Raw genomic sequence first — 21,716 nt, forward strand, 5'->3', positions numbered from 1 at the left:
ATCTGTCTGCATGCCTGGCACCACTGTAATTCACTTAAATCTCCCATTATGGGCTCTTAGATCCACCGAGTGGAAATAAAAGTTCTTGAAAATGTCCACTCTGAGTCACAGACCGTGGAGACCGCGGTTAATGTCTGCAGCACGCTCCATTTCCAGCTACTCGCTGTGCCTTTGTGTTTTATTACATGTTGCCATTTCTCTCCCCAACAGCTGTGTGGCTCTGCATATTGTATTGAAAATTGTCTCCCTTTTGCCTTCCTGTCAACCATTTAGGGTTTTTTTGTTATCTAATTGGCGGTTCACAGCTGCATTGCCCTGTTTTGCCACAGCTGCCTGTGTCAAGCAAATGGAGAGAATTTACATACCACAAAACTGTATTTTGCATTATTTTTATTAAAAAGGTTACATTCAGGGCTCCCACAGGTTTCATGCATTTGAATGACTTTTCCAGTCATTTGTGATTACTGCATAAGCTTTTTAACATTTTTTTGATTATAATATTTTGTGACTGATTCATTGAAACAATCTGACTCGAGAGGTTGCTAACACATCAAACATTTTTGTTTTTTGAAAGAAAGATTTGCTCTACACAGCAGTTACATGCACAATATAAAATATTAAATGCAATATTTCAGAGCATAACTAAAAAAAAATTTATTCCCTAGAGATGTCCATGATTTATCATGACTTTTAACATTTTATTAGTTTCCATGACTTTTACAGACATTCTATCGCCCTTCAAAAATGTGCGGTCAAAGCGGCTTTACAATATTAAACAGGAAAGTAACAGAATCAGTGATGCAAACTTCAAATATGAGGCAAATCCACAATTGTGCTATAAAACAGTTGTAGCAAGATGGTTATCATTATTTATCTCCAGTCAGTTCAGGGTTGTTTCTATCCAGTTCAATTACTCTGTAAAGTTCATTTATTATGAAACAACTTTCTATTCATCAAAGAATCCTGAAAGGTTTCCACAAAAATATTAAGCAGTACAACTATTTTCAACATTGATAATAATAAGAAATGTATCTTGAGCACCAAATCAGCATGTTTGAATGATTTCTGAAGTGACACAGAAGACTGGAGTAACGGCTGCTGAAAATTCATCATGGGTTGATTAAATTTTAAGATGCAAATTTTTTGAGTGTAATATTATTTTACAGTATTATTATCCATTTTACTGTATTTTTGATCAAATAAATTCAGCCTTGGTGAGCACAGAGACTTCATTAAACAAACAAACAAACAAAAATCTTACCAACCCCTAACCCCTTTTGAACAGCTAGTTCATGTGTTGCCACATCTGGGGAGAAACAAAAATCCATAGACCTAGATTAACTTCTTATTATGAGATTAAGTTATTATGAGATGCTAATTTCATGACCAGTGTTTCTTTAGTAGACTATTTGTATATCTTTTGCTTTGAATCCCTTGCATCAGCAAGGGACAGACTATCATTCTCATAATTATGCTTGCACCATTTATGATGTTGTAGTCCTCATTAAGACACTTACCACTAGCCAGTAACTTGATTATTTACTTCCCAAAGCCAAATGTTACTTGCATTCTGTGCTTGACGAGAGTTCATTTTTGATCTTGCTTGAACCCCAGTGTTATTCACTAATTAGCCTGGCTAATTCATTTTCTGCCGTCTAACACAGAGTGAGAGGTTTCATGTTTATGGAATTGTGATGTGCTAATTTCCAACGTTGTCAGTGTTGAAGCCGAATAAAACGTCTGCTCTTCTGTGAAACCCCAGGAGCAGCAGCAGCACAGAAGAGGGAACGTGAGATCACATAAGGTCTGTCAGACATGATGGATCTGTTTTAATATACGCCTCAGAGAGAGACTCCAAACAGGGGGAGTGATTATAGAGGAATGAAGATAGAATTAAAGCGGGACTCTCCCTCTGGCTCGACTCTAATGGAGGGGTGTTATGACAAAACCGATGTTTTGTGTGGAGATGTAGGAATCGATAGATCTAATTTGATCAGCGACCTTTGGTTTGAGGGACAAAGATTTGAGGCCTGTGGTGATTTAGGTGAAAAGAAAGCCGATTGTTGGATGAAGTCTAATTTATTGTGAATTTTCAATTGCGAATCACTTACAGCCAAATGAGATGATGATTTGTTTCTTAAAGGACCCCTAAGTTCCATTTTTGTTGTAGACCTAATCAGATGTTTTCTTTTGCTAAGGATGTTGGAGTGTCACACCAGACCTTTTTAAACCCCTATAAATCACAGGTTGTGTCTGGGGAACATGGGTTATTCATGATGGGAGCCATAAAGCTCTTCAGCCTGTAGAGGGCAGTGCTGTCACACAGTTGAGTGGAAGCGTTATTGGGCTGTGGTTCAGAAGAGTCAGGCGTTTTCTGTTGACTCCCCTTGTGTGATGTTAAACTGTCTCTCCTCACTGGCTGTATGTTGAGCAAAGTGCAAAACGGCAGTGTCAGTGGGGAGCTGGGAAAACTATAGAACCATAGATTTATGGGGAAATATCACAAAGAAATGTTCAGGTCGTATTTCATCCCTAATTCAAAAGGGGAAAAAAAGAGAATAAAATAGGTCTAATGTTTTGCATGAACAAAATGAAGCCTGTTATTAGGACCATTAAGATTTTGTGCCTCGTGATGATATTTTCAGGACAATTAAACACATTTTTACCCCTAAATTGTTCTTACTGAAATGCAGTAAATAAATAACTAAATGAATAAATAATGAAATAATATAATTCTCATTACTGGAATATCAAGGCTCATGCCTATTGCTTTGCAGATACAATTATTAGTATTTGTATTCATTTATTCTCATTTTGTTTTTTAAGTTGAGTACAGCACAACATGTTTTTTCCCCCCACCCCAAATCAAAAGAAAATAATAAGAAATTATATTTTGCATTTAAAAAAATTAAGCTTGTTTTTAGGACCATTATGATTTTTAGCCTTTTTGTTTGTCAGGACAATTGAGCATATTTACCCTCAAATTCTCATTACTGAAATGCAGTAGATAAATAAATGAATAAATAATTTTAATTTTGTTATCCTCTCATTACTAGAAAATGGAAAAATCCTGTGCTAATTACTGTGTGAAGTAAATTCATGTTAAAAACACACTGCATAAATAATTTACTATTTAATAACCTTTTGTTTGCGTGCATTCTCAACTTTTTGTTAGCTTTGTGAGTAACTGCTGACTAGGTCACCAAAACCTTTGACCCTAAAGCAACATTTAAACAAAGTTAAAGGCTAAATTTACACCTAGTTGATCTTAGAAGCTGGTGACATATCTGTTCAACCAATTAGCACAACATTTTATGACATGCGAAAGCACTCTGTAGAGAACTTTTAGCTCTTATTAGTGCTTATTTAGTTTGATATGCCCACATTCTGGACTCTAAATTAGAAATGCTTAATGGATAGCCAAGAGTTCATTAAATTCTGTAATTAGCTGTGAGAGAAAAGTGATTTTAAATGCGGTGTGATGTAGCGTTCTGGGATGTCCATTCATTCCTCTGGGTCGGTCTGGTTTCCTCCATGAGAGCCTCTCAGCAAGCATGCAGCCAGTGCCGTGTCAGGTGCTTCATCTCTTCAACTTTCACAACGTTCAATAGCTGGACCGCAAGGTCCACGGATCTCCCTCTCTCAGCGTGATTCATGTTCTCAGGCTTTAAGAGCCTCGCGGATGTTTCAAATACCCCTTTTAACTCTTCCACCCATTCTGACACAAGCCTAGAGATTCATTTCAATTATATATGTGGCTCACCAGCCGTCCAGGAAATGATCAATATTTCAGCTCATGGAGAAGCAAACATCCCTGAGAGCAGCTGGTCCTTAAAGGCACTCGCACCCTAAAGAACAACAGGTAGTTCTTGATGGAGGGGAGGGATTGTAAGGATTATTATTATTGTTATTTGACATTTTATGCATATTTCTGACAGACAGTGTTGATTTAGTATTGTTTATATACTATTAGAGTGCCATTTAAAAGTTTGGAATAATTACGATTTTTTTTTTTTTTTGCTGCATTTATTTGATCAAAAGTACAGGGGAAAAAAACCCAACAGAAATATTGTAAAAAGTTATTACAATTTTAAATAATTGTTTTCTTTTTGACTATTTTAAAAAGTAATTTATTCCTGTAATGGCTAAGGTGAATTTTTGGCAGTAATTACTCCAGTCTTCAGTGTCATATGATCCTTCAAAAATCATTCTAATATGCGGATTTGGTGCTCAAGAAGTATTTCACTGAATTCATTAATACTTTTATTCAGAAAGGATACATTAAATTGATCAAAGTTGACAGTAAAGACATTTACAATGTTAAAAATATAATATGTCAAATAAATACTGTTAATTGCACTTTCTATTCATAAAAGAATCCTGAAAAATGTATTCAGGTTTTTACAAAATACATGTCTTCAAAAAGCATGTCTTCAACATTGACGATAATAAGAGCTACTATTAATAGAGCACACAATATCAGAATATTAGAATGATATACACACACACACACACACACACACACATATATATATATATATATATGTATGTGTGTGTGTATATATATATATATATATATATATATATATATATATATATATATATATATATATATATATATATATATATATATATATATATATATATATATATATATATATATATATATACAGGTGCATCTCAATAAATTAGCATGTCGTGGAAAAGCTCATTTATTTCAGTAATTCAACTCAAATTGTGAAACTCGTGTATTAAATAAATTCAGTGCAGACAGACTGAAGTAGTTTAAGTCTTTGGTTCTTTTAATTGTGATGATTTTGGCTCACATTTAACAAAAACCCACCAATTCACTATCTCAACAAATTAGAATACTTCATAAGACCAATAAAAAAATTATTTTAGGGGAATTGTTGGCCTTTTGGAAAGTATGTTCATTTACTGTATATGTACTCAATACTTGGTAGGGGCTCCTTTTGCTTTAATTACTGCCTCAATTCGGCGTGGCATGGAAGTGATCAGTTTGTGGCACTGCTGAGGTGGTATGGAAGCCCAGGTTTCTTTGACAGTGGCCTTCAGCTCATCTGCATTTTTTGGTCTCTTGTTTCTCATTTTCCTCTTGACAATACCCCATAGATTCTCTATGGTGTTCAGGTCTGTTGAGTTTGCTGGCCAGTCAAGCACACCAACACCATGGTCATTTAATCAACTTTTGGTGCTTTTGGAGGTGTGGTCAGGTGCCAAATCCTGCTGGAAAATGAAATCAGCATCTTTAAAAAGCTGGTCAGCAGAAGGAAGCATGAAGTGCTCCAAAATGTCTTGGTAAACGGGTGCAGTGACTTTGGTTTTCAAAAAACACAATGGACCAACACCAGCAGATGACATTGCACCCCAAATCATCACAGACTGTGGAAACTTAACACTGGACTTCAAGCAACTTGGGCTATGAGCTTCTCCACCCTTCCTCCAGACTCTAGGACCTTGGTTTCCAAATGAAATACAAAACTTGCTCTCATCTGAAAAGAGGACTTTGGACCACTGGGCAACAGTCCAGTTCTTCATCTCCTTAGCCCAGGTAAGACGCCTCTGACGTTGTCTGTGGTTCAGGAGAGGACAACTGTAGCCAAATTCCTTGACACGTCTGTGTGTGGTGGCTCTTGATGCCTTGACCCCAGCCTCAGTCCATTCCTTGTGAAGTTCACCCAAATTCTTGAATCGATTTTGCTTGTCAATCCTCACAAGGCTGCGGTTCTCTCGGTTGGTTGTGCATCTTTTTCTTCCACACTTTTTCCTTCCACTCAACTTTCTGTTAACATGCTTGGATACAGCACTCTGTGAACAGCCAGCTTCTTTGGCAATAAATGTTTGTGGCTACCCTCCTTGTGAAGGGTGTCAATGATTGTCTTCTGGACAACTGTCAGATCAGCAGTCTTCCCCATGATTGTGTAGCCTAGTGAACCAAACTGAGAGACCATTTTGAAGGCTCAGGAAACATTTGCAGGTGTTTTGAGTTGATTAGCTGATTGGCATGTCACCATATTCTAATTTGTTGAGATAGTGAATAGGTGGGTTTTTGTTAAATGTGAGCCAAAATCATCACAATTAAAAGAACCAAAGACTTGTGTGCATTGAATTTATTTAATACGAGTTTCACAATTTGAGCTGAATTACTGAAATAAATGAACTCTTCCACGACATTCTAATATATTGAGATGCACCTGTATATTCATATTCAAATTCAAATAGAAAACACTTTGTAATTTTAGTGTTTGAAAATTTAGCTCTTAAACTCATTTTTATTTTAGTTAGTTGACAAAGCAATATTTCTAATTTATCTAACAATTTAATTTATCTAATTTTATTTTGTGGTCTACGTAAATAAATACTCTAGATGTTTTTACCTGTTGCATTATGTCTCCTTGTTTTATCAGTGTTTTGTGCCATTTTAAAGATGACATGCATTAGGCAAACACCTTTGACTGTTGTGATGCATCTCGCTGTGTTTTTAGCTCCTCCTGCCGTGATCACTCCGTCTTTAAGACGCAGTGTAAAGGTCAAAGAAAAGCAACTTTAAAAAGCTTCTCAAGATGCCTGCATTCTGTTCCATTCTTCAGTTCTATCTGTTACTGAGTGCAAAAACATCCATTTAGCTGTTTTTGAATGGACTGAACGTGCACATTTAAACATTAGGAACCAAACCCATGACCTTGGCGTTGTTCTCGCCCATTCTCAATTCTTGTTGAAAAAGAAAGGATTTGAGCTGACGAGGAGCGCAGGTACTCGTCAGATGAGAGGCGGCGAACGAAAAGATGCCTTTGAAGACTATGAATGTGATGAAGAGAGAGAACAGAGGGCGAGAAGAATGGTTTCGTCTCCTCAGTGTGTGGTGTGAAAATAATTCTGCAATCAGCACTCCCCATGGCTTCATCTGCTGCACTCGTTCTCATTCGAACATCTCCACTCCTCCTCTTTATTCTCTTCTTCTCTGTCTGCTCAAAGTCTTAAGAGCAGCTTGCGTCTTTGTTGGTGTGTTGTTCTCTCTTTTAAGTCCAAGAACAGCTTTTGTGTAGTGTTTTTTTTTTTTTTTTTGAGATGAGATGAGAGCACCATACAGAGAAAAATTCTTTAGAAGTGTGACGTTATGGATTTAACAGAACTGTATATGACTGACTGCTGCATGAGCTTGCAGCTCTACACGGTAATGACTCATTTTAGCAGCCGTACTTCACTTACATCTTGCGTTTGTTACAGTAGTTTCACAGGAACATACAGGTTGTTGACGTATATCGACTGAGGTGAAGGAGTGCGAAGGCAGAGCAATTGTGTTTCACACTGAAATGTCATCAGGAGGATAGAAAGTTCTCGGTTCGTCAGTCAGTCAAACTTCAAACTGCTTGTGTTTGAGCACATCTTTGACATACAAGGATTTGTTTTTTTCATTATTTACTTACCATTTAGGACATTTAGACTGCCTTTATAGTACTTTTTATTCCTGTGATAGCAAAGCTGAATTTTCAGAAGCCATTATTGAGTCTTCAGTGTCACATGATCCTTCAGAAATCATTCTAATTTGCTGATTTGGTGCTTAAGAAACATTTATTACTATTATTATTATTAAAGTTGTGCTGCTTAAAGGGATACTGTAGTTCACCCAAAAACGAAAATTCTGTCATTAATTACTCACCCTCATGTCGTTCCAAACCTGTAAGACTTTCGTTCATCTTCGGAACACAAATTAAGATATTTTTGATGAATTCCGAGAGCTCTCTGACCCTCCCATTGACAGCAAGGATCCTAACACGATCAAGGTCCAGAAACGTAGTAAGGACACCGTTAAAATAGTCCATGTGGCATCAGTGGTTCAACCGTAATTTTACGAAGCTACGAGAATACTTTTTGTGCGCAAAGGAAAAAAAAAATGTGTCTCTTTATTGTTGAATAAAGTCCTTATTTTTGTTTAATTTGCGCACAGAAAGTAGCTCTCGGAATTCATCAAAAATATCTTAATTTGTGTTCCGAAGATGTACGAAGGTCTTACAGGTTTGGAACGGCATCAGGGTGAGTAATTAATGACTTTTGATAATAATTTTTGGGTGAACTATCCCTTTAATATTTTTGTGGAAACGGTTCATTTTTTCAGCATTCTTTGATAAATAGAAAGTTCAAAATAACAGAATTTATTTGAAACTGATGTCTTTTGTGACCAGTATAAATCTGTCACTGTTACTTTTGATCAATTTAATGCATCCATGCTGAATAAAAGTATTAAAAAAATAAAAATCCCAAACCTTTGAACACTAGTGTACATTTTTCTAGTTATGCTAAGCTCTAAAGTAAGTTATTGGGTAGAAATTGTGAGTAAAATGCAATTTTAAAAGCCCTTGTATCCAGTGAATCATGAACAACTGGGAAAGTCATGAAGCCAAATACTATTGTAGACATTAGCAGGCCTTGGGGTCAAAAAGGACTAGCAGTTGATGCACGTAATGCTTTATTATGCTCTTCTTCACTATTATTTCCAGTCCTCTCTGTAGCCTGTCTGATGACTGACTAAGAAGATGAATATGATTCTTGTACTTTGACTTGTCAGACTGTGCATCTTGGTTGTCTGAATATGATGCGTAAATCATGTTTAGTTCGTAATTTATGAAGTATCAAAACGAGGACTGGTGATGGATTCAGTGGTGACAGAACATAAACGCAAAAGAGTGTGCTAAACACCCAATCAACACTTAAAACAAGTGACATGACAAAAATATATTGTTCGGAAAAATCAACAGCATCTGGAGTCTGACGGTCTTTTTATGATGGGAGGAGTTTTATTGTGTTGACAAAGCATTATTAAAGTAGTGTTGATTTCCCTATCAAACATGGCCTTAAATGAAAATTCTTCTATTTTGTAAATGCATGTTATTGGTCTTATTGTGAACTGCAAGCTCACATTCAGATCTACCTCCAAACAATCAACAACCATTCAATAGAATCAAAAAGTCCACACCCTACTATTTTTTTTGATAATCCACAGAAGAAAATATCTGTTGCTACTTTTGTTTGCCATTTCATTATGATTTTAACTTGCATTACGATAAAAGATTAATTTTAAAATAAGATTATTTTGCTTGACAGGAATCCAAAAACACTTGCTCATATTGTATCATACATAATTAGAATAAGTATTGTACAGAATTTTCAAGAAATATATTATGTACATATCAGAAAGTTGTGCAAGTGTCAAAGGAAGTGCTTTCTCTTGGAGAGAGTGATTACGCTTATATCATTTTTAACATGAAGAATGTACATAAATGTACTGTGAGTGGCCATTTTTCTATATGCCAAAGCTATTAACTGTACATTTATGCTTTTTTTTCCTAGTTAGATTTTTGACATTGTTGAATCTTGTTTCTTTCTTACATCCTTGAGAGCAGCTGGTCTGTAAAACCTCTTTTTTGTTAACTGTTCTGTGTATAGTTTGTTTGACTCGTTCCTCACCTTCAATCTAGTTTCAAGCTCTTGAGCACAAATAAGGAACAGCTGAATTGTTAGCGTCCCCTACTGTGACGCTTCCCTTTGAAATGCTACGAAGAAACAACTTTATCAGGTCTAATTGCTTCTCTGCTCAAGGAGAGCTCTGAGCCCGAAGGTCTCGCGTCTGTGATCGAGTGCAAACAGCAGATCTATCCACAGCACAACTGTGGACATTACATCCCTGCCATTCACTCCCAGTAGGCTTTTAGAGAGACTCCTTTAAAGTAGCTTGTGTTTTGCTAGAAATATGCAAATTGCTGCAACTCCAGCAGCACTTATGCCAATGTTTTGAGAGATTTTGTGTATTTAGCGAGCTGACAGAGATGTATGCCCTTCTCTTCACAGAGGAAGGAGCTGGTGCGCGTGTGCATACGAGCATGTTGCCTCGCTTCAATCCTGTGGCGAGTGCAGGGTGTCAGCAAATTTTCCAAATCATTAAAGTAGGGCTTCATCATGATCTTTTGGTGGAAATGCAGACCGTGCTATTTTAAGATGTATAATGGCCCACAAATTATTGCTCAGAAAATACAGGTTGCCTGTTGCTTGAGGGGCTTCTGGTGTAAGTAATGATCATATCAATTTGCTCAGCTTAAAAATGACCCTGTCTATGGATCAGAAGTTCTGAAAAGTAGAAGAATGGAAATGGTTTTCTTTTAAAGTGAGGGTTAACCATAGTTTGAAGTAAGTAACATTACACAATTTTATGGCATTGCTTTCGAGCAAGTTGATAACAAGAGGATATTGCTAAATAACAGCAAAAAATTAAAATAAAATTTTAATAAAAAATTAAAGAAAATAATTGAAATAGTTTTCGAAACCATTGCCCGAAACAATTTTTAATTAGCTCTTCTTTGATGACCCGTCTATTTCATGCAATCACTCAAAAGTACATCATAAATGCAAAAACTCTCAGTACAGTTGCTGTAAATATTAATATATATTATATTAATTTTAATATTTATTTTTACTGTTTTATTGCAATAATACATGTTTGAGTTTTTTCTTTAGGTTTAAAAAAAATATTGGGAATTATTATACAGCTATAATGGAGCTGTAAATATTGGATTTTACTTTTAGAACAAATTATTACTGATGTCAAAGTTATTTTAGCAATTTGGCTCTACATCAAGGGTATTCAGTTTTGCAGGTTGTTTTGCAACCTTCAAAGAAAATAACTCCCTGATGAAAAATTAAATGAAGTACATATTTTGAAGCATATTTGGAATCAATAGTAAACATTTACCAGAGGTGCCCAATTTTTTTACTACATCGGGCCAAAAATTTGACTTGATTGATGGCCGTGGGCTGAAGGTAAATGATGCATTTCCAATAAATATTCTATTAAAATGGACATTTTTGTCAAATTTACTTAAATTCCCAGGCATTTGAAAGCAAAAATAAATGCATATATGCATAGTGGGCCAATTCAAAGGTCATCACAGGCCATCATGGGTCCTGGTTTGGGTGTCTATATACAATAATAACACATGCAAGTCTTCTTCTCTCCACCTGTAGCTGGTGTGTGGTGAGCTCACTGGTGCCGTTGTCCTGTGGCTGCCGTCGCATCATCCAAGTGGATGCTGCACACTGGTGGTGGTTGAGAAGGGACCCCCCACATGATTGTAAAGCGCTTTGGGTGTACAGCAATAGACAATAAGCGCTATATAAATGCATCATTCATTCATTCATTCTTCTGTCTCATTTGAACCCTTCTGATTGGCTCGCCTAAGAATGAATTCTAGGTGTAAACCAGGCCTATAGATTTTAAACTTCTGCTCAGGTTGATGCTAAGTTTAGTATTTGCCTTTTACTTATCGTGTCAGCGCTCATTAAAATACTCATCAAACGTCCTCTCTGTTTGTTATTGAGTTTGCGTGACTCATCTGTGTGTTCGACATGACAAAAAGAATCTGATCGTCGTCCTCCCCGGGACATCGGGGCCTTGCTTTTTAATTTGGGTGCTGTGAGCAGAGCTTCTCCAATTCCCACCAAAATAAACAAACCGTGGCCTGGGCATCACGCCTGAGGGCAGAGCCGCAGAAACAACACAGCCAAAGTAAATAGAGTCCTGCAGCAGTCAAACAAAGCAGCTCACAGACCTAACAGACTCGGCTCCATCAAATCACTCTGCATGCTCACACGCACCTCCATACTAAAATAAACATTTAAAACTCGCATACATATGTATTCCGCACATCGTATTTTCAATATGGAGTTGTATTTTATACAATAATGAGAGACTTGAGTGGGCGGCGATGAGTTGGATACATTTTATTGATTTGGTTAGTTCGGATGGTTCTTTCATTTATCCATTTTAAAAATCAGTTTATAAAATGTACAGTTTCTTCATCCGTGTTCTATTCTATTCTCAGCTTCTCTTTACATCTCAGAGGCCTCTATGCATCATCCTAATAAGCCCTGATTTCTTTTTAATGCTTCAAAAGGAACCATTCTCCACTCATTATGCCCAACTCGTCTCTCAGAGCTAAATAATTTTAATAAATCAATTCTGTAACACATGGATCATATTAATCCACTGTAAAATGATTAGGTTGACTCGTCTCCCTGCTGAGTCCATAGGCACCGTACTGTGTGAATACCCGCACGTGTTAGCGAAAGAAGGCAGTGGTGGATGATTAGAGAAGGTTAACCCAGGTTATCCCGTCAGCACTGCGGTATTGATCGGCGAGGTCAGGTACGTTTACCTGCAGGGTACAGATGTCCCTTAAACTGAATCATCTGCACCCTGTCCCTCAGAAGCCTTTTGCACATCCTGCTCAACTTAATTGAGTTGTTTGTATTGATTTGCTACACCTTCTGTGTGTTTGGGATGCTCGTGGTCCATCGAGGCATCGTGTATCAATGGCCGGCTTCAAAGCCTTTTCATTCTTAGCGTAGATCTTCAACACCACAGAGCGCAAAGTTGAAGCCTGATTTGTTGTTATGACTGAACATGGTCAAGTAAGGTGCCGATGGTGCCATTTCGAAGGATGATTCACATTTGATATTACAAGAAATCCAGTCAACACATGAATTGTAGTGTTGGGAAGCTACTTTGTACCCTCACAAGCTACTCATAATTTACTGTATAGAGGTACAGCAGTCAAGCTGTGTCTTATTTATTTATTTTTTTTATATGAAAAAGTACTAGTGGTGAACTGCAGCTATACTTAAAGGTGTAGTTTATTTTCTCTGTATTTTTTACAATTTTCTTTTACAATCTTTTTTTTTTGTTTTAAACATTTTGATATTTTTAAAATGTAATTTATTCTTATGGCAAAGTTGATTTTTTTTTTTTTTTTCAGTCCAGAGTCACATTGATCCTTCAGAAATTATTCTTATATGCTGATTTGCTGCTTATAAAACCTTTTTCTATTAATATCAATGTTGAAAATGGTTGTGCTGCTTAATATTTAACTGATACATTTTTCAAGGTTTTATTGATGAACAGAAAGAACGAATGAACATCTTTTTTTTAATAGATCTATTAATCTATTATAACAGTTATGAATATCTTTTCTTGTTTATTTATTAAACCCCCAAACCTCTGAATGGTAGTGTTTAAATATCATATGAAGCAGTGTATAATTGTCTCTTTGGCACAAAACTTTGAAAGTTTTTGAATGAACAATGTTAGTTGGCAACATTGAACTTGAAGAGATAATTTGATTCAGATTTAATTTTCAGTTTTAATTGAAAATCTCTGAGTAAGAAGTGCAGTGCAGGGACTTGAGTCAGTGATTGTTTTTTGAATAGATTCATTTACGTACTCCATCTGAGCTGAATCACTACAATGAATTGGACTAGCAATGTTAACAATCAGGGTCTTCTTTCAACCGGTACAATGAAATTATTGATTTCTAGTGCTCTCACTGTACCACATATGATTAGCAGGAAAATACATTCGCAACAGTGAACACCATGCAGCAATATTCAACCTAAATCTCCAGTGGGAGAGAAACCTGTGTCTGTAACAACTCGCACAGGGGCATTGCTCACACATTGTCAATAATACACAACTTCAGACAATACATAAGTAACTGTCTGTATGCTTAAACTTTGTTTTACCTGATAAATGTCTGTAGTATCACTGCATGAGCTCTGATACATGGCACCAGCAAATTCATTGACCTGAACGGATGTGTAATATTTACAAATCCGTGACTCTAACAGATATTGCTTTTCTTTCATCAGGCATTGAAGTACAGAATGTGCTTTCCTCTTCAGTGCCGTTTCGAATGTCAGAGCTGTTTGGTTTCGACTAGCTTAAGCGTTCAACCATTTGTGGTTCCCTATGGATTTATAACACACAATTTTTGTGTCTAATTTAAATGGGTCGCACGACTCATGCTGCGCTTTCCTACTGGTTTGTGCAGCTTTGTACAAATTGGCCTGGTTTCTATAGTCGAAACCGGTTTGCACCGTGCTGTCCGTTGAGCCAGTCGATAATTGGTCTGCACTGCGCAGTTCAGTCGGGTAGCGCTGTTTCATCCCGCTTTTGGAGTGTTTGCCATTTACGCAACAGAATACTGCAGCACATAATCGCAAAGTGGAGCAATTTTGTAGTTGACATAATTTAGTCACACAGCCAGGAAAAGTGGTCACTTTTAGTGTCGGTCTCGAAACCCTCATATCTGTTGCTTTATTTTGTATAATTTAGAACCTTTTGGTGTAATGTTTGCTTAATGCATGCTGTGCTGTCTTTCTTTCAGTTTATTGTTTGTATATTATATATCTTTATATACTTTTAACCATTTAAAAGTTTGGGGTCAATAAGATTTTTTTTAGTTTTTTTGTCCACCAAAGCTGCAGTTATTTGATTAAAAATACAGTAAAAAAGTTATTTTGATGACAGTTATTGTGATATCTCATTATAATTTAAAATAATGTTTCTATTTTAATATATTTTAAAATGTATATTATTCATGTTGCGGCAAAGGTAATTTTCAGCATTATTACTCAGTCTGCAGTGTCACACCGTGTCTACACCTGACGCGAGCGGCGCAACAAAACACAATAGAACCCATTATAATCAGTGATGCGGCACAACACAACAAATCCCGACAGTAAACTGATGCCTCGTTCTATTTATGACATGCTGACACAAAATTCAAATGGTTTTCAATGGCTGCTTTGTCGCATCCCGTGTAGACGGTGCATCACACCAGTTGTTGCGTTCGGTTTAGAAACGGTGTCTCACGATCCTTTAGATATTATTCTAATATGCTGATTTGATAATAAGTGTAATCAATACTGAAAACGGCGGCTTAATATTTTTTTGTCTTTAATGAATAGAAAGTTTTTGTAAAAAAAGCGTGAAGTCTTCATTGGTCTACTGACCCTAAACATTTATTTTATACATTCTCTTTGAATTCTATAGAATTCTAATCATATAAAATGTATACATTTTTAAAATAAATGCTAGATTAAAACAAATTAATAACGATAGCAATAATAATAATTTATAATGTTAATTTATTATTATTATTAATATTATTATTATTATTATTATATACATTTATACATTTGGCAAGTGTCCAAATACTGTGTCAAATACAAGTGTCTTAATAAAAAGGGTATAAAGCCATTTAATGCCAAATGTGTCGTTAAATCAGCACTGGTAAGTTAACAATGTTAATTAAACTATATGTAATTAATCTCAGGAGTAACCTTTGGCACCCCTAGTACCTGTTATTTTCCCCCTGTCAGTGAGATGTCATGTACAGACATTAACAGGCTGGCCTTCTTGCGTCTCATCTGCTGGACTGCAGCAGTAGACAGCGGAGGCCCGTCGGCTAGAGCCCTGCGCTCTATGATTCACTTTCACAAGGTTAGTTAGAGTCCCTAGAGTCTGTGTTTGTTATCTGCTTTCTGCTGCTTATGCATTTTATATTCTCTCTCTCTCACACACACAGACACACACACACTCTTATATGCTAGACAACTTACACAGTTGTAATGCAACATTTTCACAGAGTCTCGAACTCAGTACTTCAAAAGGTCCCATTTTTTGTTAATGAGCCCATAACAACAGAACAGCCTAGCAATAATCCCTCTCGCTATGCGTGACGATCTCAAACCTGCTCCCCGCCTGCACTGGATCATATTATAATGCTACTTTACTAGGACTTGGTGCCCTTGTGAATTTTACAGGGATGTTTCACAACTCCTGACTAATGATTTGTTGACTGTGTTCTTGGGGGCGTCTGAACGAGTGCAAACTATTTCTGGCAGAGTGGATCAGAAGCCGTACCCTCTCTCTGCTGATTGGCTTGTGAAGAGCGGGAGAGGGGAGATCTGTGTAATGATAATCTCAGCATCTCCTCTGCTGAATTTCTGAAGCCCATTTATTTTTATGGGGGTTTATGGGGTTGGCAGAGAAATGGGACTCTTGATTGTGTCGTGAGTGTTTGTGTATTGAAATGCCAGCCTGTCCAGTCTTTTAGCTAATGTTCTCACCTCACAATCAGATAGATTCATAGCTTAGATTCATTAGCTGCTAATGAGAGTCAGAGGTTCAGAAAATTGGATGTGTTGAAACATTCAGGCCTGTGGCTCATATTTTGCAGATGCGAGTGTTTGGAAATGCTTACCTTAAATTACACGTAAACAAAGAGTATGCTTCTTTTTTTGTAATGTTTTTTTGGATATTTTCTATTATTTAGATTTTTCGATTACCTTTGCCTCTATCTAATGCTCAGTTACAGTTTAAAAATCTTTAAAAACATGAATAATTTAATAACACTGTTGAATGTCTTCTTTAGATCTCATATATCTGAATAATTTATGAATATTTTCTATATTGTACATTATATAATGTTATGATGACTTAACTCACTTGTAGCATTTATTTATTATAGTTTTTAGAGTTTTGTTTTTGATTTATTTAGACAAAATACATTAGGATTTTGTTATTGGCTATATATCAGCCAGAATTTTAATGCTAGTTCTTTCTGGGGTTTTACTGTGATCCAGACACCTGATTCAGCTCTTTAAAATGATGAGTTGTGTTTAAATCAGAACCAAAGGCAGAATGAATCATAACTCATGTGCATTTAGAAAAACAAAGACACTATTCTTCAAAACTTCGTCAACAGTCCACTGTGTATTGAGAACATTCTTAAGCTGTTTGGTCTCTCATGATAATGTGTGTTTTAGAAAAATGGATTTAAAAAAACATGTTGCATCATTAATTATTATCTGTAGCACTGAGAGGAGGGGAAAGCAGTCTGAAAGGAGTGAAAGAGATGAGACCATGCCTTTTGAATTGAAAATGCATATCCAGAGCTCTGATGAAACCAGCCCTGCTGGTGAGCTGAGGGAATCATCTCAACCATGCAATGCAAATCATTATTTCCACTAGAAAGCAAACACTCGGAGTACAGATTCATATAAGTGTTATTCAGCTACTGCGGTTCATTTGAAGTTCAGGGTAAGAACAAAACAAGAGCATGTCATAGGTTATGAGCAGAAGACAGGTAAAGCAGTGAAAGGAGACATTTTTGAAAAGTTTGCTTTGAATTTTACATAACCCTCGTTTCATGCTTGAAAACACTGATGCAGAAGGGTTATGCGAGGTTGACCTTCAGAGATCTGTGGTAACAAAACTGGAAAAGTTGATTTACATAATAACAATTTATTAGGTGATGGCTATAAAATATAGCTACAAAATACTATCTTAGATCTTTAAGCATTTTGATGGAATTAAATATTAAAGGCATAGTTCATTCAAAAATTAAATTTTGATGTTATATTTTGAAGAATGTGGATAACCAAACAGTAGCTGGTCCCCATTGACTTCCATGGTATTTTTTTCCATACTATGTAGGGGTGTTTTCCGATCAGGATTTCTGAGGTCGATCACAGAAAGCAGTATCTGCCGATACCGATCTTTTTAAAGCTGTCTTTTTATCATGTACAATTATTTATATTGATACTCCAATCAGTATTTTTAGACATTTATTTAGTGCCTGAATTTCATTTTTGAAAATGGGGGGGAATTCCCCTCTTAGGTGACTCTTGTGAGAGAGGATTTTTTTTAATTTGAGGGGTGGAGGGAGGCATTTTTTAGACATTTTTTCAAAAATATACTTTTATCTCACCTTTAATGTTTGATCATCCAGTGCATTTTTGTTTTTACAATCGTGCAGTTGTAGCAGATAAGCTTAGACACAGCACAAGCCTGATTTCACACAGGATCCATCTGTTTACCACAAACACAATATTTATCCATTATTTTGATTTCAAATCCAAACATTGTTACCGAAAATGCTTTTTCATTGTGATTCTTACAGTAATACAATCTTTATAGATGTGTTTAAATGCAAAATAAGCAACACATTATTCAATGCTTTTTACTTTTGTATATAATGAGTATAATAATGCGAACCTGGCGTTATGTGTGTGCGCTTCGAGCGTACAGTCTCCAGGAGAGTGCGTGAGTGCTGAATGGTTAAACACTGGCAAGAATTAACAAGAAAAGCAATTTATAAACTTTAATAACGATGCCACACTGCCTCTATTGTGCAAGTGACAATTCCTGTCAACTATGCAGCGTGCAGCTCGCTTATAGTGCAGACGCAATGTGATTTGAAGCTATTTGCGCATTTTGAGAGGAAAAGAGACAGGCTGTTTATGAAATTATGTCTCACAGAAAGTTTCAAATTACTTGATGTTATTTAATGAATAAATATGAATTGTACCTCACCTTCAGCATTATAATTATTTTACCCGCGCCGGACAGATTCTGAGATGGTGCTGCTGCATGTCGTGCCAAACCTTTCACGGCACACGCGTCATCAGCTTGAGATCGGTTTATGAGATCGGCCTTTTTAGAGACCGCCGATCAAACATCCCAAAGCGATTATCGGCCAATAGTGAACCCCTAATACTATGTAAGTTAATGGGGACAAACAGCTGTTTGGTGAGAGTAAATTTTCATTTTTGGGTGAATTATTCCTTTTTCTTTTCTTTTTAATCTGGTGGACCATTTTATTACTGGTTTTATACTAAAAGTTAGTTTTTTTTTATTCCCAAAAAATTCCCAAAATATTGTGATTAGAATGTTTTCATAACCAATGGATTAATTAAATCACTTCCAATGATGAAAGAAGGATGCAATTATACCATTATCATCAACGCTTGGGTCTCTAATGCTTGAACATTTCAGATTCTGTTCAACATCTGTGGTAACAAAAACTGAATCAGTACTCTCTGGAAGCACTTCTTGTCATGGTTATATTTCAGTGCTTTTGTTTGAATTCTGATCCGTGTGAACCTGTACTTTATTCTATGCCTCTTTAGTGCCTGTAAGTAGTGTGAATTCAATCAATGGCACAACCTCTGCTCTGCATTTAAACTAGCCTCAAGTTTAAAACCCTTTCAACCCACACAACCCAAACTTAGCAGGAGCTCTTGTGATCTGATTTTAAGATTCAAGCACCATCGACCCACATAGCCCAAAAAAATCAGCCGGAGCACTTCTGAATGCTGTTGAATCACTTGTGAACGGACACATGTAAATCTTTGTAGTTCGGTATTTTAGGAACTTGAGTTTGCGACGCTTAAAATACTATATGCTCCATAAAAGATTCATGATCTAAAGACTCAAAAATAGAAATACAGTGAGTGTTTATTCATTTCGTAAGCATATTATGTCATAAACAGTAGCCTGTGTCACAAAAATAGGGCAAATATATAATCAGGCTATGGAAATATAGCAGCTTGTCTTATACTAATTGCGGTTACATGGACAAGGACTGGGTTGTCTTATTAGTTTTCAAATGTGAAATCTTGTTCGGATTATACATACAAATGACCTAAGCAAATATGACTCGCTGTGCTGCTTGTGCAGGGTGCTGGTATTGATTGTGCTCTGCTCTTCAGCTGATTTCGCAGAACTCTTTGCTTTGATGTTTGTGTAGATTGAGTTCATTTTTTTCCTAAAAGCCCCTTCTGCATAATCAGAGCTGCTGCTGCTATTGATTGGTGTGGTGTAAGTAGGTGTTTCTTGTAATTGTTAAACTGGTTCAGTGGTTGCTAGACTTTAATGGGTGCCTCCATCTCTCATTTGGCTTCAAAGCTTTAAGTGAGAAAACATTGTTATTCTGTGTAATGAATATTTCCTTGGGCCACACATTCAACTTTCAGTTTGTGAGAGAGACACTTTTTTATTTTCTGTGAAAATAGCATGAGGTGGCCTGTGCTTTCTTGCACATCCTCAGCGAGGTTCCTCCAAGAGCCACGGGATGTCAGACCAAGACTCTGCGTGCTCTTTTTAAAACAAATCATTATGTCCAGACATCCTCTTTAGGTTTTTCTCAACAAACCTCTGGGTTTTCTCTGATAAAGTTAAGTTACAGGTTTAATCTTCCTCCTACACAATTTCTCACTTTTCGAACACATTTTTTTTTTTTTTTTCATATTTTTCATATCCATAACCTTGTGTTTCTCTCTCTGTTTTCTCACCCTCTCACCTCAAGATTCCTTTGTTTGCTGTTTTTATTAGTGATGTTTGCCAAAGCAAACTTGTTTGTATGTATAGGTTTTTTATTTTATTTTTTTTTTTTTTTTTTTGAGGACTCTTTCCTGAACTCCTAACCCTAAGTATTACACTTCATTGGGTAACTCATCCCTCAGTGTTTGTGCTACAGACATGAACAATACCTCAAATTGTGTGACTTATTACATTTCCAAGTGACTGAACTTACTACTAATAATAATATATTATTATATGTAAAAATACACACTAGGGGTTTAACGGTACACAAACATGACGGTTCGGTATGTACCTTGGTTTTGACGTCACGGTTCGGTATGGTTTCGGTACAGTAGAGGGAAAGAACTAAACATAAAGTTGCTTTTTTAAAAAAAAAAATTTATTAAGCAGTGATTATGCTCTTAACTATAGGGAGCCCTTTTACATTACTATAAGGTTACAATTAACAACAGAGCCCAAACTTAAATTTAATTACTATTTATTTTTAAATATAATAATCAACACTCACGTTTAACACTTAAAAATATATGCAAACATGTAAATTGCACATAATGCAGTTTTCAAATTAACTTCTGAATTATAAAACTTTAAATATTTTGTTGAAATATATTTATTTACACAGTGGCTGTTGTAACAAATTTATTTAAACAAGCATTAAATAATTAAGACGTCACTAGGTGAAGTTAAATATAATGAGTATATAGTCTAATATTTTGCAAAATGCTTCTCTAGACTTCATTTCTCTAGTGAAATAACGAGCTGTGGACACTGATGTCTTGCCTGCAGTAAATGAAATGCTACATGACATTTTGTTTTAACAGTTGATACGCTGATTGAGCGATTACATGAGGCATGAGATGTTCATTCATGTTTATTTTGCGTTAAAACTAGTCATAAAGAGATCACGCCAATTTGTGCTCTGTGGTGCCATTTGAACTGAGACATTTATACAGCAATTTGTTACGTCACATCAAAGACAGTCCAATTTGCATTTATTGTTTGAATTTCCTGAAAAAATGGACATAGCTTGAAAGATTAGACTTTGTTTCTTATCAAAATTAACAATATACTGTATAAAACTGGAAGTTTCCAATGAAGTTCCACTCATGCATTGGTTAAAAAAATGCTGTATTTGTTCGGTACACATGCCTACCGAACTGAAAGACCTGTAGCGAACATTTTCGATACGATTACGTGTACAGTGTAGCAAATTATCTCAAAAGGGAAATGTATATAAATAATTACAATTAATTATGATTTAATTACAGTTATTATATCAGCTGCCAGTAATAACTGTAGCAGAATTAAATTGCCATCAACTAATATGTTCGTCCAGCGAACATTCAGTGTAAGTTTATATCAACAGTTCAGATATTTTCGTGACCGTGACCACAGAAAATACTTTCCTAAGTATGAATGTATTAGAGCATGTAGTAAGGATCAAAATCATAAAGGAACATTATCTACAAGCAGAATCAGAAACTCATGTAATTTGTGCACAAGAGTTTTATTAACTAAACACTAAACACGAACACCAGCTAGTCTAACAAACATACATGCACTCATGCGTACATACAAAAGGGGAGCTAAAGTGGATGAATGAAGCCAATAGAGAAACCAGAGAATGCAGTTATGGAAAGAGTCAGTTAACCACCTGAGTTGCACCACCCTTTGTCGTTGACGAGTGTCTGGATGC

General features: G+C 36.0%; 1 protein-coding gene across 2 annotated transcripts in view; it reads left to right on the plus strand.

The window, feature by feature from the left end:
- The window catches only part of LOC131545438 (nephrocystin-4-like), a 171,558-nt gene that overhangs the window by 5,235 nt on the left and 144,607 nt on the right, over nucleotides 1-21,716 (plus strand). The gene's annotated exons all lie outside the window — the stretch shown is intronic.

Source organism: Onychostoma macrolepis, chromosome 08 (genome assembly GCF_012432095.1).
Source record: "Onychostoma macrolepis isolate SWU-2019 chromosome 08, ASM1243209v1, whole genome shotgun sequence".
In the NCBI taxonomy this organism is placed as follows: Eukaryota; Metazoa; Chordata; class Actinopteri; order Cypriniformes; family Cyprinidae; genus Onychostoma; species Onychostoma macrolepis.